Source organism: Salvelinus namaycush, chromosome 1, assembly GCF_016432855.1.
Source record: "Salvelinus namaycush isolate Seneca chromosome 1, SaNama_1.0, whole genome shotgun sequence".
NCBI lineage: Eukaryota > Metazoa > Chordata > Actinopteri > Salmoniformes > Salmonidae > Salvelinus > Salvelinus namaycush.
The window spans coordinates 58,237,473-58,256,128 of NC_052307.1; positions in this window are offsets into that span (position 1 = coordinate 58,237,473).

Below are 18,656 nucleotides of genomic sequence, written 5' to 3' on the forward strand. Positions count from 1 at the left end.
CTTATAACTCCATCTTTCATCGAATCAGATTACTTATTCATCACATTTGATGTTGCCAATTATTTTAATGATTACTTCATTGGCAAAGTGGGCAAACTTAGGTAGGAAATGCCAACAACGAACAGTGAGCCATCATATTAATGTATGAAAACAAATAATGAAAGAAAAGCATTGCAAGTTTGAATTATGTAAAGTTAGTGTGGAAGAGGTGGAATATTATTGTTATTAATCAATAATGACAAACTTTCTGGCATTGATAAGATGGAAAACTGCTGAGGATGTTAGCTAACTGTATAGCCACTCCTGTCATATCTTTAATCTGAGCCTAGAGGAAAGTCTTCATCCTCAGACCTGGAGGGAAGGCAAACTCATTCCGCTACCTAAGAGCGGTAAAGCGGCCATTACTGGTTCTAACAGCAGACCTATCAGCTTGCTGCCAGCTCTTAGCAAAAATTGTGTTTGATCAAATAAAATGCTACTTCGCTGTAAACAAATGAACAACAGACTTCCAGCATGCTTATAGAGAAGGGAACTCAACATGTACTGCTCTGACACAAATGACTAATGATTGGTTGAAAGATATTGATAATAAGAAGATTGTGGGAGCTGTACTGTTAGATTTCAGTGCAGCCTTTGATATTATTGACCATTACCTGTTGTTGAGAAAAAGTATGTATTAGGGCTTTTCAACCTCTGCCATATCATGGATTCAGAGCTATCTATCTAATAGAACTCAGAGGGTTTTCTTTAAAAGAAGCTTCTCTAATGTCAAACATGTAAAATGTGGTGTACCGCAGGGCAGTTCTCTAGGCCCTCTACTCTTTTCTATTTTGACCAATGCCCATGCCACTGGCATTAAACAAAGCATGTGTGTCCATGTATGCTAATGATTCAACCATATACGCATCAGCAACCACAGCTAATGAAGTCACTGAAACCCTTAACAAAAAGTTGCAGTCTGTTTTGGAATGGGTGGCCAGTAATAAACTGGTCCTGAACATCTCTAATCTAAGAGCATTATATTTGGTACAAATCATTCCAAACTCTAGACCTCAGCTGAATCTGGTGTGGCTGTTGAACTAGTTGCGGAGACTAAATTACTTGGTGTTACCTTAGATTGTAAACTGTCTTTGTCAAAACATATTGATTCAATGGTTGTAAAGATGGGGAGAGGTCTGTCTGTTTTTGGACACCACACTCCACAAAGCAAGTCCTGCAGGCTCTAGTTTGATCTTATCTTGATTATTGTCCTGTCATATGGTCAAGGGCTGCAAAGAAAGACCTAGTTAAGCTGCAGCTGGCCCAGAACAGAGCAGCACGTCTTGCTCTTCATTGTAAACAGAGGGCTGATATGAATACTATGCATGCCAGTCTCTCTTGGCTAAGAGTTAAGGAAAGACTGACTGCGTCACTTCTTGCTTTTATAAGAAACAATGTGTTGGAAATTCCAAAATGTTTGCATAGTCAACTTACACACAGCACTGACACACATACACTTACCCCACCAGACATGCCACCAGGGGTCTTTTCACAGTCCCCAGGTCCAGAATTTTTGGGGGAGAAAACGTACAGTATTATACAGAGCCATGAGTGCATGAAATTCCCTTCCATCTTATACTGTACAGCGCAAGTGAACAGCAAACCTGGTTTCAAAAAACAAGCAACACCTTACGGCACAACGCCTCTCCCCTATATGACCTACTTGTGTGTATGTACTGACATGTATGTTTAACTGATAGATGCACACACACACACACACACACTACATGTTAATGTTTTGAAATGTATGTAAATTGTAAAGTATTTTGTCTGTAATGTATTTTTCATTATATGTCGGACCCCAGTAAGACTAGCTGTCATATAAGGGAAAGGGGAGTTTTCTTATTTATCAGGATGCCTACACCTCTGCTGTTACTACGGTAGGTGGCAGCATAGGCCTCTCCAACCCAGCTCCTCTTTAAATATTACATTTCTCCTTTTTTTTTTTTTTTTATGTAACTCTTGCTGGAAAACCACATCTGCTGACAATAAATGTTCAAGAACGTTATGCTTTTTTTGCCATCATGGAGCCCATGAACATTCCATGTAATACGTTGGATTTTGTTGATAAATTGGATTTTGTCTGATCCGTTTATCATTGAAGAACCAGATAACAACATTTTGCAGACATGTTATATGAGGGCGGTGGACACTCCATGGAATGGGAGAGTCATAGTATGAATACATAGTTATGATATACATTAAATATATAGAACATGTGAACATGTAGGTTGAGCAGACATTTAACAGAGAACACACAAAAAACGAAGAAAAGTAATTCTATGTACATTAAGGCGCTGTGCCTTTTTAGGACTTTTAATTATAACAACGATATAATCTTAGGTGTAATGGCAAACACGGAATAATAATGACTTTAAATCCTCTCCTAATCTGTCCAGAATTCTTATTCATTTTACAGCAGGTTTGCAAGTCTCAAAAATAAAATAAAAATACATTTTAGTATAGATAAATGCTTCCTTCCCTCTCTCAAGCCAAACATATCCCTCTCCACCTCCCCCTATCAGTTTTCCTCCCCCATTTACCACACCCAAGCTAAGCTTATCCCTACCTCCCTTCCTCTGACACACTTACACCCAGCCATCCATGGACTTATTCATTCATTCTCAATGTTTTCCCACACAACATATGCATCCACACACCCATTCTCTCCCACCCTCCTTATACTCTTACTCACACTCCCATTGATGTACACACACACACACACACACACACACACACACACACACACACACACACACACACACACACACACACACACACACACACACACACACACCTGGATAGCCTTTAACTTTTCATTACTCTTGTTTGCATCTCCAAGTTGCTTCTTGTCTTTTCCTCTGGGGGAAGCCACGGCTTATTGGATACGTGGCCCCACGTCGCTTTACCACCTGATTGGTTCGCTGTTGTACATAACTGGTCACTCACAGTCTCCTTATCGATTAGAGGCTTAGATTAAACTTTGTTGTCTGGTTTCTACACATAACCACAGTTTTGTCGATACAAAACGGAGCTACTCACACCCGATGCATCCTATCGATACGCGCATGAGCCTCCCTCTCCAAAATGCACACCCCAAAAATATACACTATACTGTGTGCCAATTAGGAATGAGGGGGATGATTAGGTGGCCATGATGGAATGTGGCCAGGTTGGGAATTTAGCCATTACCCCAGGGTAAACATCCCTACTTTTAATAAGCGCCATGAGATTTAGAACGACCACAGAGAGTCAGGACACCCGTTTTAACGACCCATCCGAAAGATGGCACCCTACGCAAGACAATGTTACCAAACGTAATCAAGGTTTGAAATCATTGTTTTAGTCAAATATTATATCCGTTTAGGCTTCTTGCGGTCAATTTGCAGTAAAAAAAATATTTGTATTTATTTATTATGTTCTGGCCACCCGATCATACGCTCAATAAAAAAATTGGCCTGCGGCTGAATATAGTTGATGCTCCCTGCTGTACAGGCTTCCTTCTTTTCACTCTGTCAGTTAGGTTAGTATTGTGGAGTAACTACAATGTTGTTGATCCATGCTCAGTTTTCTCCTATCACAGCCATTAAACTCTGTGAGCGGTTTTCTTCCTCTCTGGTGTATTGAGTAGTGACTGGGTGTATTGATACACCATCCAAAGTGTAATGAATAACTTCACCATGCTCAAAGGAATATTCAATGTCTGTTTTTTTTTTTTTTTTGCCAACTACCAATAGGTGCCCTTCATTGCGAGGCATTGGAAAACCTCCCAGGTCTTTGCGGTTGAGTCTGTGTTTGAATTTCACTGCTCGACTTAGGAACCTCACAGATAATTGTATGTGTGGGGTACAGAGATGAGGTAGTCATAAACACTTTTATTGCACACAGAGTCCATGCAAGCTTTGTGTTAAGCAAATGTTTCCTCCTGAACTAATTTAGGCTTGCCTTAACAAAAGGGTTGAATACTTATTAACTGAAACATTCCAGCTTTTAATTTCTTTCAAATTTGTACAAATGTCCACAAATTCCACTTTGACATTATGGGGTATTGTGTGTAGGCCAGTGACAATCTCAATTTAATCCATTTGAAATTCAGGCTATAACACAATAAAATGTGGAAAAGGCACTGTATACTGTATGCTGATATTGTGCCAAGAGTAAATAGCTGCATGCAGCAGCTATGAAGAACATGAAATCACTTGACTGCCTGTTTGTGTCGTGCTTATGTTTGCAATATTGACAACAAAGTTTGTACGAACATGGCAATACTGCATTTTGTGTAAAACGTGTTAATAGCTGAATATAGCCTAACTAGCCTCCTGAAAAATAACATGAAATCAAGCTTATGCTCAATAACCTCCTGAGGCATAGAATGCAATAGTTTGAACAGTTTTGTGTACAACATGAAGTTTGTAGGCTACAACATTGATCTGACAAAAGCGTCAAGGAGGGGGAGCTGCAGCGGAGCACTCAGCACAGCAGCTACTGTAGGCAACTGAGTGGGCACTCAGCTACCTAAAAGAAAATCCTGCACATGCGCAGAAATATTACGATTTTTTTGGTCTGGGCAAAATGGGATACAGAAATTCCGTATCCGTAGCTATTCCGTAAAGTGTACTACTATAGGTGTCTTGTTAAAGCAACATTTTAAATTGCAGTATAAAGTCATCAACAGAAGTTCCACACGTATTTTAGAAGAGATTCCATATTTTAACTATTCAAGGTGACAGGAAAGTTGAGACAGTGACAAGATTATAATTGGTGAGAGATGTCACACTTACACCTTGTCATAAGTCTATCTGTATGTCGTTCCATTATGGGCACCTTTATGCTCTCAAATGACACCCAGATGAACTGTCTCACTGAAAATGTCTCTTTCCTGTACGTCCTTCACTTTCTCCTAGTACTACTCATAAGAAACTGACACTCTGACCACATAGACACACGCCCCTCTCGAACAATGACAAGTGGCCATTCTTGAATAATCAGCTTGACAATACATAGTAAGATGTGCAAATGCAAACACAATCAAAGCAAAGAAAGACCTTTTATTTATCCACTGTTGATTTAACTACTGCCTGTCTCTCTTGTTCCTCCGTATTTACGCTGTTTAGACGCTTGGCGTGGTTTTACTTTCATCTTCCTTTCTCTTATTCCCCCGGATTACCTACGTGGCCAGCTGTGTCGGATCAAAGTGCTCACCAGGCACACAGACTGAGGACCATTAATGTCTCTCCCAGATATAATATTGTGCTCATCAGGCTCGTCAGCTATGACATACAGGCCATGTCAAAGCCAATGGACGGTAGATGAAAGGACAGTGGGAGGGGGGTGCAGGAGAGGAGAACGCTGCCTGGGTGTTTAAAGAGGGATGAGTTTATCATCCTTTGCTATGGTCTCTCAGTCAATGCTCTATTCAACCCCTCTACTTTCGTTTCAGTGTGTGGCTCCTTTGCCTCTATTAGACGCCCACGTCTCAAAGTGTCATAGGCAGGAGAAGGAAACTGAAGAAAACAGAGGATGATTATTTATCTATGTAGTGAACTTGTTTTATACAGTATTTGTTGCTGTGCAATTATTTAACAATATCCTGGAACTGGCCCAACATAGGGTTGACATTCTGAACCAAAACAAACCCTAGCTTCTGTTTTAGTTGATATTCAATGTATTCTTCTTCGTTTTATAGATTATTTGCTCTCTGTTCGCTGCTAGCATCCAGAACAACACTTAATTAGAAGACATCTGGGGTTGTCATACTGCAAAGATGCACAGCCATTGAAAATGGCATGTTTATGCCAAATAATTTGACGGTTGCTTGAGTTTGCGACTTACCCATAACACTATGGATAATATCCACACAACAACAACAAAAAATGTGATGTTAAGCGACAGTATATGGAGGAAACCTTGTATGCAGACAGTCTGCACACTGTCTCGTTTGCTCTGCCTGCATCAACGTGACAAGAGGGGATTCAAAGTAATAAATAAAGATCCTTGAGTGAAAGTGAGAGTCTTGAGAGTATGTAAAGTCACAATTACCAAAAGATATGACAGATTGGCATGGTTCGGTCCTCCCACTCATGTCAGAATTGAAACCAATGAAAAGGTAAACAAGATAATTGGAATAAATAATGGTGGAAGGAGCAGAGCGGGAAAGAAAAGGAAAACTCGATATAAAGGTTTGTAGAAAACTATTACCCACATGCATCTCTACAATGGCATAGAGAATGTAAGGCTTAAATTATTCTAGATGCATCGAAATGCTCTCCATTCATCTTAAGGACTTAAATGAGCTACCAATGTCAGAATAACTCTCTACTCAGACTGGAAATTCAGGGTCAGCAGAATATTTATTTATTGGAGAAAAGAGAGAGAATGTAAGAGGTAGAGTGGCCTTCTCGCCAAGTGTGTTTCATCTGACCCTGACCACTATACTGCCAACTGAGCTCAGCTCCATTTATAAGGGTAGTAAGCTGTAATATATGCCATTTAGCAGACGCTTTTAGCCAAAGCGACTTACAGTCAAACGTGCATACATTTTACATATGGGTGGTCCCAGGAATTGAACCCACTACCCTGGCGTTACAAGTGTCATGCTCTACCAACTGTGCTACAAAGGACCACACGCTGTGATGCCATAGCCAACCTACCCATCAAAGCTCTCTCACTCTCATCACCTCAGCCGTGGACAAACCTAGCGCCGGAACTGCATAGCTCACGTGCCAGACCCGTTCTCCTTTGTATGGAATGCCTTCACTGTCCAAACTGAATCTGTCAGGCTATTATTGCATCTCACTAAGGATATTTCCCGCTCTTTCACTCTGTCCGTTGGTGCATGGCTAGTCTACGTAGAACCCTTGCCACAGAGTGTCTACATGGAACCGAAAATAGTTCTACCTGGAACCAGAAATAGTTATCTTATGGGGATAGCCGAGGGACCCTTTCGGAACCCTTTTTTCTAAGAGTGTAGAGCTATTCCTTCTCAGGAAAGGGTTCTACATGGAACTCAAAAAGGTTCTACCAGTGTCAAAACTGCAGTTAACTAAATGTATTCTGAAAAATCATAGACACCACATACACATTATTCAACAATCTGCAGATTGGGTTGATTCTTTCTTTGGGCCAGTTATTGTATATCTGCCTGATGCAATAGTCAGAACTTTTGCACAAGTAAGACTATTTGAATGCACTTGTTTTTAGCTTTCAGTGAAAATCCATTGAGTCCAATTAGTTTTGGACTATGTTTTAGAGTTGAAATGATCTAGTTGGGTCAATGTCAAAACAATATTATATCGTGCCAAAGCTGAGGTGTCAGCCCTGATAAGCACAGTTGAATAATGTGTATGTGGTGTCTATGACTCTTCAGAATCCATTTAATTCACTGCAGGTTTGACACTGATATGCGTGGAGATTGCCTTGCTGCACACCAGCTGACATTGAAAAATCTGCCATTAACCCATAATATACATAAGTGAAGTTCTGATCAGCACTTTAGAATGTAAATTAATGCGCATTAATCATGTCAGCCTCTCACTGTTGTTTTTTCCCAATATATCTTACATGATCGTATCAGTTCTGGGCTTTCATATATTCTAGTACTGTATATCTATAGATCACTCTTCCTATTGTCTTTCTCCCTGAGCACTGTGTCTGATGTCCCAGTAGGGACAGGGAGGTATTAGAGGATTTCCAGAGCAGGGAGAAACATATGGTTGGATGTGTTCTGTTTCGGGCATTATACTGAGCCGCTCCTGTAAGCTGCTTTCATCGTGGCCGAGGCTCAGCTGGAAGAAGCATCAGTGCTCCTCTAATGCGTGGTGTGCCCACAAAGGTGCCCGTCTTGTCTCAGCACAACTGCTGCTGGGCGCACAGGACTTAGGACGGAGTCGAGCTGGACAGGAACCATAGCTGGCATTTAGCTAAATAAAATGAGTGTTGTTGCCAGTGTCTGTATTTAGTCCACTTGAGTCTTGACATGACAACTGGTCTACTCATTGGTCAATTGGTGTGTGAAACACGGAGGCTTTGTCACCCACTAAATGTTGGTCAGTACCGACTCAGTTTACATACACAATTATTGCACATACACTATTGGAATATCTTGCCGATTAAATACAATTTAATAGTTGCTGTTTACGTACGATTCCCATCAATCCATCTTTTGAATCCTCATTGAAGAAGTTTGCAGTCTTAAAATGAAATGTTGATGTCTGACAGTGAGTGTCATTTCTGACAACCAGGCAACTGGCATAAATACTTCCTCTCCCCATAGAAGCTGTTAAAGAAAGACAACAGGGAGCAGATCCTTTCTGATCAAAGGGCAGACAGCGTTCCATCAAGCTTTCCACCTCAACATTCACCTGCCACTGTCTTCTCCATCATAGCAGTGAAAGCAAGAAGAAGCTGTTACAGATACTGTGCAGATATTGCCCTTCCAAACTGCAGATTCCAAATGATCAATACTTCCAGGTAAAATATACAACTCATTTCTCTCAATATAAAGCTGCCAGAATGCACTTCCACCTATTCCTTATCATTCCATTATTCAATATTGATTGTTCCCACATTTGTTGGCAATGGACACACATCAATACAGTAGTTTATCCATTTAATTCCACCCACCTAAACTTTGATGAGTTTAGGCCATAAGAATGTGCTTCACTGTATGAGGGAGGGAACGTCGCACAGCATGTGTACAATGTTCAGTTTGGTGAACTGTAAGGTTACCTACAGGAAGTGATATTTAATTGCAGCCTCAAATGTCAGATCTTAAAAAGATAAACCTATTGCACGTGGCATGTGCTTCTCACACAGAATTATTTTGTGAAATAAGAACACATCTTGCCATTTAATCAAGACTTAGCTGCCCTGAAACATAACAGGGTTGTTCTTTCCCCCACTGCTGAGAGAGACACAAGAAAGCCTGATTGAACCTTGACCGCAAAAACCCACCTAAACAAGCCTAAATCCTGGGGAAATGATCAGCGCTATGTTCACCGACAACCAAATTAAACATGAAAAGAAAATGACATTTTCCCTACAATCAAACATGAAGGAGGTTTGATAATGTTGTGAGATTGTTTTGCTGCCTCTGGTACTTTTTTTTTTTTTTTTTTTTTTTTTTTTAATCCCATTTTCTCCCCAATTTTCGTGGTATCCAATCGCTAGTAATTACTATCTTGTCTCATCGCTACAACTCCCGTACGGGCTCGGGAGAGACGAAGGTCGAAAGCCATGCGTCCTCCGAAGCACAACCCAACCAAGCCGCACTGCTTCTTAACACAGCGCGCCTCCAACCCGGAAGCCAGCCGCACCAATGTGTCGGAGAAAACACCGTGTACCTGGCCCCCTTGGTTAGCGCGCACTGCGCCCGGCCCGCCACAGGAGTCGCTGGAGCGCGATGAGACAAGGATATCCCTACCGGCCAAACCCTCCCTAACCCGGACGACGCTATGCCAATTGTGCGTCGCCCCACGGACCTCCCGGTCGCGGCCGGCTGCGACAGAGCCTGGGCGCGAACCCAGAGACTCTGGTGGCGCAGTTAGCACTGTGATGCAGTGCCCTAGACCACTGCGCCACCCGGGAGGCCCTTGCCTCTGGTACTTTAACGTGTGTAAGGCATCATTAAATCAGCAGATTATCAACGTGTTTTGGAGTCCAATATTCAACCATGTCCAAAAACTGGGTCTCTGTTGAAGTTCATGGTTCTTCAAGCAGGATAACAACCCCAAATTTTCATCCCAGGAATTATTCAAGAAGAAACGCTGTACTGTTCTGGAGTGGCCAGCAATGAGTCCAGATTTGAATCCCATCGAAAACCTACTGTATGACAAGATCTTAAAACAGATGTTGGTCGAAGGCATCCCCTAAACATTGAAGAATTGAAGCAATTTGCAGCTGAAGAATGTGCCAAACTGCCAGTAGAAAGGTGCAGCAAGCTCATTGATGGCTAGAAGAAGCATTTGTCTGCAGTTATCTTGGCCAAAGGCTCAGCAAACCAAGTACTAGCTCCGGGGGTGCCAATAATGTTGTCATTGTTTTTATTTTCTAAATATAAATATATTTTTACTTAAGTTTCCCCCATATAAATTGTTTCTGCAATTTTAAAAATCCAATAACAAGATGTGTGTAAGGGCTGTCTCTCTCCTCATCCTCGGACGAGGAGAGGAGAGAAGGATCATCAGACCAAAATGCAGCATTCGGGAAATAAGCCATCTTTTTATTTAACACGACGGCAACACGAAACAAAACACTTTCAAATAAACAAAACAAGAAAATGAAGTTGACGAAACCTGAACATAAACTTACATAACTAAACGTAAACTCACGGACAGGAAACAGACGACATCAAAAATAAACGAACAGCCAAACAGTCCCGTATGGTACATACATTCGACGACACAGGAGACAATCACCCACAAACAAACAGTGAGAACACCCTACCTAAATATGACTCTTAATTAGAGGAGAACGCAAAACACCTGCCTCTAATTAAGAGCCATACCAGGCAACCACAACCAACATAGAAACAGATAACATAGACTGCCCACCCAAAACACATGCCCTGACCTAAACACATACAAAAACAACATAAAACAGGTCAGGACCGTTACAGAACCCCCCCCTCAAGGTGCGAACGCCGGGCGCACCAGCACAAAGTCCAGGGGAGGGTCTGGGTGGGCAGTTGACCACGGTGGTGGCTCCGGCTCTGGACGCTGTCCCCACACCACCATAGTCACTCCCCGCTTCTGTCTTCCCCTCCCAATGACCACCCTAAAACTAACATCCCCTAAATGAATGGCCAGCACCGGGACAAGGGGCAGCACCGGGACAAGGGGCAGCACCGGGACAAGGGGCAGCACCGGGACAAGGGGCAGCACCGGGACAAGGGGCAGCACCGGGACAAGGGGCAGCACCGGGACAAGGGGCAGCACCGGGACAAGGGGCAGCACCGGGATAAAGAGCAGCACCGGGACAAGGGGCAACACCGGGACAAGGGGCAGGTCCCGGCTGATATACTCCGGCAGATCCTGGCTGAGGGACTCTGGCAGATCCTGGCTGAGGGACTCTGGCAGATCCTGGCTGAGGGACTCTGGCAGATCCTGGCTGAGGGACTCTGGCAGATCCTGGCTGAGGGACTCTGGCAGATCCTGGCTGAGGGACTCTGGCAGATCCTGGCTGAGGGACTCTGGCAGATCCTGGCTGAGGGGCTCTGGCAGGTCCTGGCTGGACGGCTCTGGCAGGTCCTGGCTGGACGGCTCTGGCAGGTCCTGGCTGGACGGCTCTGGCAGGTCCTGGCTGGACGGCTCTGGCAGGTCCTGGCTGGACGGCTCTGGCAGGTCCTGGCTGGACGGCTCTGGCAGGTCCTGGCAGGACGGCTCTGGCTGGTCATGGCAGGACGGCTCTGGCTGGTCATGGCAGGACGGCTCTGGCAGGTCATGGCTGGACGGCTCTGGCTGGTCCTGGCTGGACGGCTCTGGCTGGTCCTGGCTGGACGGCTCTGGCTGATCCGGTCTGGCGGAAGGCTCTGGCTGATCCGGTCTGGCGGAAGGCTCTGGCTGATCCGGTCTGGCGGAAGGCTCTGGCTGATCCGGTCTGGCGGAAGGCTCTGGCTGATCCGGTCTGGCGGAAGGCTCTGGCTGATCCGGTCTGGCGGAAGGCTCTGGCTGATCCGGTCTGGCGGAAGGCTCTGGCTGATCCGGTCTGGCGGAAGGCTCTGGCTGATCCGGTCTGGCGGAAGGCTCTGGCTGATCCGGTCTGGCGGAAGGCTCTGTAGGCTCTTGGCAGACGGGCGGCTTTGCAGGCTCATGGCAGACGGGCAGCTTTGCAGGCTCATGGCAGACGGGCAGTTCAGGCGCCGTTGGGCAGACGGGCAGTTCAGGCGCCGTTGGGCAGACGGGCAGTTCAGGCGCCGTTGGGCAGACGGGCAGTTCAGGCGCCGCTGGGCAGACGGGCAGTTCAGGCGCCGCTGGGCAGACGGGCAGTTCAGGCGCCGCTGGGCAGACGGGCAGTTCAGGCGCCGCTGGGCAGACGGGCAGTTCAGGCGCCGCTGGGCAGACGGGCAGTTCAGGCGCCGCTGGGCAGACGGGCAGTTCAGGCAGTGCAGCAGGCGTTGGGCAGACGGCCGACTCTGCCCTGCTGAGGCGCACAGTAGGCCTGGTGCGTGGTATAGGCACTGGCTGCGCTGGAGAGGAGGAAACAGCTGGACAGGCGGGAGCAGCTGGAGAGAGAACCCGGAGAGACAGCCTGGTGCGGGGGGCTGCCACCGGTGGACTGGTACTTGGAGGTGGCACCGGGTATACCGGACCGTGAAGGAGGACACGTGCTCTTGAGCACCGAGCCTCCCCAACCTTACCAGGTTGAATGGTCCCCGTAGCCCTGCCAGTGCGGCGAGGTGGAATAGCCCGCACTGGGCTATGCAGGCGAACCGGGGACACCACCTGTAAGGCTGGTGCCATGTACGCCGGCCCGAGGAGACGCACTGGTGGCCAGATGCGTTGGGCCGGCTTCATGACATCCGGCTCGATGCCCAACCTAGCCCTCCCAGTGCGGCAAGGTGGAATAGCCCGCACTGGGCTAAGCACGCGTACTGGGGACACCGTGCGCTTTACCGCATAACACGGTGTCTGACCAGTACGACGCCCTCTCACTCCACGGTAAGCACGGGGAGTTGGCTCAGGTAACCTACCCGGCTTTGCCACACTCCTCGTGTGCCCCCCCCCAAGAAATTTTTGGGTGTTACTCACGGGCTTTTTGGGCTTCCGTGCCAGACGCGTTCCCTCATAACAGCGCCTCTCAGCCTTCGCTGCTTCCAACTCCGCCTTGGGACGGCGATATTCCCCTGGCTGAGCCCAGGGTCCTCTACCGTCCAGGATCTCCTCCCAAGTCCAGGAGTTCTTGTTGCTCTGTTGAGCATTCCCTTGCCGCTTGGTCTTAGCGTGGTGGGTGATTCTGTAAGGGCTGTCTCTCTCCTCATCCTCGGACGAGGAGAGGAGAGAAGGATCATCAGACCAAAATGCAGCATTCGGGAAATAAGCCATCTTTTTATTTAACACGACGGCAACACGAAACAAAACACTTTCAAATAAACAAAACAAGAAAATGAAGTTGACGAAACCTGAACATAAACTTACATAACTAAACGTAAACTCACGGACAGGAAACAGACGACATCAAAAATAAACGAACAGCCAAACAGTCCCGTATGGTACATACATTCGACGACACAGGAGACAATCACCCACAAACAAACAGTGAGAACACCCTACCTAAATATGACTCTTAATTAGAGGAGAACGCAAAACACCTGCCTCTAATTAAGAGCCATACCAGGCAACCACAACCAACATAGAAACAGATAACATAGACTGCCCACCCAAAACACATGCCCTGACCTAAACACATACAAAAACAACATAAAACAGGTCAGGACCGTTACAATGTGGAGATCAATAATTTTTTTAATGTTTCTATGTATTTTAGAAACATAAGGAATTATTTAAGAAAAGTGCAAGGGTGACAATATATTTGGCTGTGACTGTCTTTGATGTCAAACAAGAAGAGAGATACACTATAATAATTATACAGAATAAATTAAGGCAATTTAGCTGACAGAAAAATGTATCCCTGTAACGGCAGATTTCCTCCTCTTCGTCTGAAGAGGAGGTGTAGCAGGGATCGGACCAAGACGCAGCGTAGTAAGTGTCCATGGTTTTAATATAATAAACTGAACAAGACACAATACAAAATAACAAAAGTAAATCTAACCAAAACAGTCCCGTGTGGCACAAACACTGACACAGGAAACAATCACCCACAAACCAACAGTGAAAAACAGGCTACCTAAATATGGTTCCCAATCAGATACAACGCAAAACACCTGCCTCTGATTGAGAACCATATCAGGCCAATATGACAAACCTAAACATAGAAACACAGAACATAGACTATACCCACCCAGCTCACGTCCTGACCAACTAAAAAAAGACTAAACAAAGGAAAATAAGGTCAGGAACGTGACAATCCCCCATATTAACGAGAACCTTAGATAAACATAATAATATCATGTCGGTATAGACTCAAGATCCAAATGCAAATTATGTTTTTTCTATTGTACTTCAACCTATTAATTAGAATATATCTAGATAATTAGAAAATAGAGGGGGAAATCAAATATGCAAGACAGGCAGATAGATTATTCATTTTCTTATATTTCCAGTATTTAGTCAAATTAAATCATCAACACTTTTATATAGACTGTGCCTTGTTTCACTTATTTTTTTGGTGTGGGGATGTTTGTTGGTTCAAAGCTGTCTGTTTTAATTTGTTAGATGTGTTAGTGACCCACTATATCTACAGCGTGGTCTTCCCTACCCTAAACTCAAGATTGATTCTCAGCCTGACTAACCAGAGGTGTGATTCCTGAGGAGTTGTGGTAATTTCTCCTCCTCCATTTATCAGATGACCTCTCCCTGTCTCTAGCTGCTCCTCTGTGGGTCACTGTTCCTCCCAGCCATGCCTGCTCTCACTTCTCTGGCTGTCTGCTCACCTTTGATATCCCCCACCGCCTCACTCCTGTGTTCACAGGCATCAAAGCTTCCACGTCGTTGCCCAGCTGTGACGGAACCTCTCAGAAGTGGGACCTGGTGCCATGATCCTGGAGCCACAGGCACTGCAGCCTCAGAGCAGGCCAACCCAAACACCCACAACCTTCTCTGTCTCTGTACTGTAGCTGAACTGATCTGTGACTCACTGACACTGAAGAACAACAACAGAAAAGTTCCACCAAAGTATCTTTAAAGAGGACCAAAATGGCTGTCATTGTGGGAGGGTAATGCTGTATTACCCTGTGAGGAATAAGAGCACAAAAACATTTAAATCAGATTCAGAATAAAATAGACTTTATTTGTTTACATTCACATCACACACCACCTCCTTAGTTCAATGAAAGGATAATTAATTTGGGTTTTAGAGTCTTTTGTTAATCAGTGACTCAGGCGTAGCCACGTTGTCAGTGACATTTCAGTTGCAATGTGGAATGAGACCACCTTAGTTATAACTAATTAACACCTGAAAGTAGTCAGAGGATACACTGTGCTTCCGAGGCAAAGGCCTTATTATCATCTTGTTTATTCTCAGTGGGACTTTGCAAATGACTTCTTGTCTTCCTCTATCACTTCACCTAGATAGTAGTGCCTTCAATGCAAAATTACATGCTCTGTTGCTCAGGCCAAAAGACAACCAAGTCACTAATGTATCAGATGCAATCCAATCAAGTTGTATATATACATATATACAGTCACAAGGAAACCATCTCAATGAAATGCTGGGTTCACAACCGAGCTGTTGCTGTGTTTATGAGATGTTATTATCACCCGATGTTGCTTGTTAAATTCGTTGAAACGGTTCCCAGACCTTTATTCCTCTAGATAATATGCTGTTTATTTCCTGAGCTATAATGAACCCGTTTCTCTTCTCTCACCACAATGTATTCTCTCCCCCAGCACAGTGCTATGAACTCTGTCTGGTATCAGCAGTGGAGAAGGCTGAGGTGAGCCCTACGGGCTCCTACACCCCGTATGTTGGTTTTACATGGTCTGATCTGATTCCGTCAGCGGGCATGTCCTTCACAGGGGACCAATGGGCCCGCACCCAGGCTCTCTCGCCGGTCCCTCTGTCACCTTTCCGCCTGACCGGTCTCATTAGTAAATATACCGCCAGAGTTGGGCTCCGCCAATATTTTAAACAACTGGGTGGTAGATCACCTAGTGCCTTGTTCAATTTATTTTCTTTCTCCCAACAATGGCGATGCAGTGTCTTTGTGATGTGCCCAGTGTGGACGTGGACATTATTGATGCTCTGGGCTTTGTGCTTTGTGGGGGGGCTTACAGCCCACAAAGTCATAATGCTGTCAGTGGTGTTGTCCTTGGTGGGACGTTAAGAGTTCATCTGGGATCCAGGATCAAGCTCCTGTGACAACAGCCATCCTTTACAGTACATCACACAGGGAGGCAGTGTTAGATACTGGTTACTGGGGTTCTATACATATCACTATTGGAGCTTACGGAATAGTAAAAGATGACAGGAAAAGTCCAGTGTTCTAAAACTTGATCCCCAACAAGATGAGTTAATATACAGATTGATCTCAAATAGGCAAAAATAAAGAGTACAGGGATTCTTCAAGTTCATTTAAGTCAATCTCTGTCTTCAATCCATCTTCAGAAACGTATCAAATATAGCATTGAAGCTGAGGTTATAGCTAACCAAAGCTGTATTAAGCTAGTTTACAGCTAGTGGTTCTGATTCTACTTTGCTTGCCTCTCAGGAGACCTAACTGAAAACCTAGCTAGCGCTCATTCTACCTAGGAAATAAACACCATAGGTTCCATAAGTTCATCATTTAATGTATAAATTATTCCTTCTATGAGACAAGGTGTCCACTTTTGACCACAACCTTATATTTTGATCATGCAAAATAGGTTATTTTCTCGTTGTTTTTGTTATTTTCCTCCAAATAGCTGTGTGAGAAATAGTATGACCTTACCCCCAAAACAGACACAGTTGGTTTAACTCACATACCAGCTAGTTCCACACAGCAGCTTGTATAACACATGTAGCCCAGATAGTCTACACACTCCAACACATAAGTGTAATAGTTACTATAATCAGGGACAATGGAGTATAGAAGGACTATTGTGGAGACAGTGGTTTTCCAGTGTGTTTTTATCTAGGCCTACTTAGGTATCTACTGTACTAAACAGTATTATTTTATATGGACCCATCTCTATTATATGAAAACCCATTTGATATTTGTATGAACAAATAGCACATATTCAATTTGGTTCACATTATTTCCTTATCCTTGCTTTGACAGAGTGAAGATAAGTGCCAGAAGAACCATATGGGAGAAAAGCCTTGTAGCATTTGAAACTGTTGTATAAAATCTCCCTTCTACAAGTCACATGAGAATCCTGTTGAATGTCTGAGTGCGCCCTCTTCTCTCTCCATTTCTCTCCAGCTCCAGCCTTGATGGTCGTTTCATATTCATGCTCAATTTCAGATGTACATAATTGAGGAGCGAGCATGCGTCTTGGGGGAAAGGTCTGCCCATGTACAAAACACAAATGGATGAATATTACAGGACTTTGAGAGTACACAAGTTCCGGCTGAATACACACAACACCCTGTTCCATCCCACTTTTTGCCGCCTTCTCTCCTGGAGTCATTAAAACATAGCAAGTGCATGTGACTGCAGTCACAACCTCAGTCAACACTACACCCTGCACTATGAGCTGTGAGAGCATATGCATCCAAGTCTACTTTGCCAATATGTGTTATGAGAGATTTTTCTTCAGTGTTGAACAAATCCCAAAAATGCAAGCTAACTTGAGACTGCATTAGGGAAGGTGAACAAAGCTTGAATTCAGTGTTGGGCTTCTGACGTTGCATTGAAGAAAGCCTGTCTGAAAACTCTAAGGACTGCAATGATGGTGCCAGAATCATGCTGGGAAGTAGGCAGTACTTTTAGAATAGAGAAAGGTGCAGAGTAAACAGCATCATTAAGATAAGAGGCTGGTGACGCAGATGGGGAGGCAGAGAGGCTAGTGTTGATGGCTACATTGCAGATCAGTGGAGATGGAGACACAGATCTGTAAGAGAGCCTGCTTTCACCTTATTGTCGGGAACCATAACATTAGCCTCTGCTTACCAGGGAGTGGTATGTTCTAATCGTTGCTCAAATCAAATCTGAAGCAGAGCTTGAATATAGGTGGGGACGTGGGAGGGCTATGTAGGGGTGTTGCTGGACTGGTGCCATGGTGTGATATGGCTCAAGAGCTTCTTCCTGCTTCATGAGAGTGCTATTTATCCTCTAGTGTATTCAACACCTCTGCTCAGACAAGCACTTTCCAAAGGGGCACTGACTCAACCTCGGCCGGGCCATTCTGATAACAGAGTAGGGCCAAGTTAAAGGGGGTCTGCGTCAGCTATTTTAAAATGGGAGCCTCGATATACATGGATGGGATCAGCTGCTCGATCATACACCATTTGTTTAGCAAGGGGGAAGTGGTTTAACGATCCCCACAAAATAATATGTTTTAAATGCCTCTTACAGTTATGAGATACCATTGTCCTCTACATTTATTTTCTGTCCTCTGATACAGAGTAAATAATGCTTTCGCTGAGGGCAATTTACCAAGAGTGAATTGAAATGCCATGGTATCCAATTATTTTGTCACAAGACATCTCAAAAATTGGCCGAGTAACGGTTGACTCTCCAGAAGCCGATGAATGGTTATTGTACTAGCAGTGGATTTTCTGAGAGGCCCTTCCTTCTAAGACAGAGAAGGCCACTGAGGCTCAGTGTAGAGCCCCATACATAAAACTCATCACTTTCTTCAGCTCATTACCCTGTCATCTCAAATAAGGAGCTCTCATTTCCCCTCAATGATAAACTAATACCGGAGCGGGGAGAGGGGTCTGCCGGGAAGATGTATGGCAAAGCAATTAGTTAGCCTCAGAGTTACAACACATCCTCTCTACTGTATGTATAAAAAGGCAATCCCAACAAAGGGCCTTGGCCCTGCATTTTAATATTTTAGACGTTTAATGGTATGACA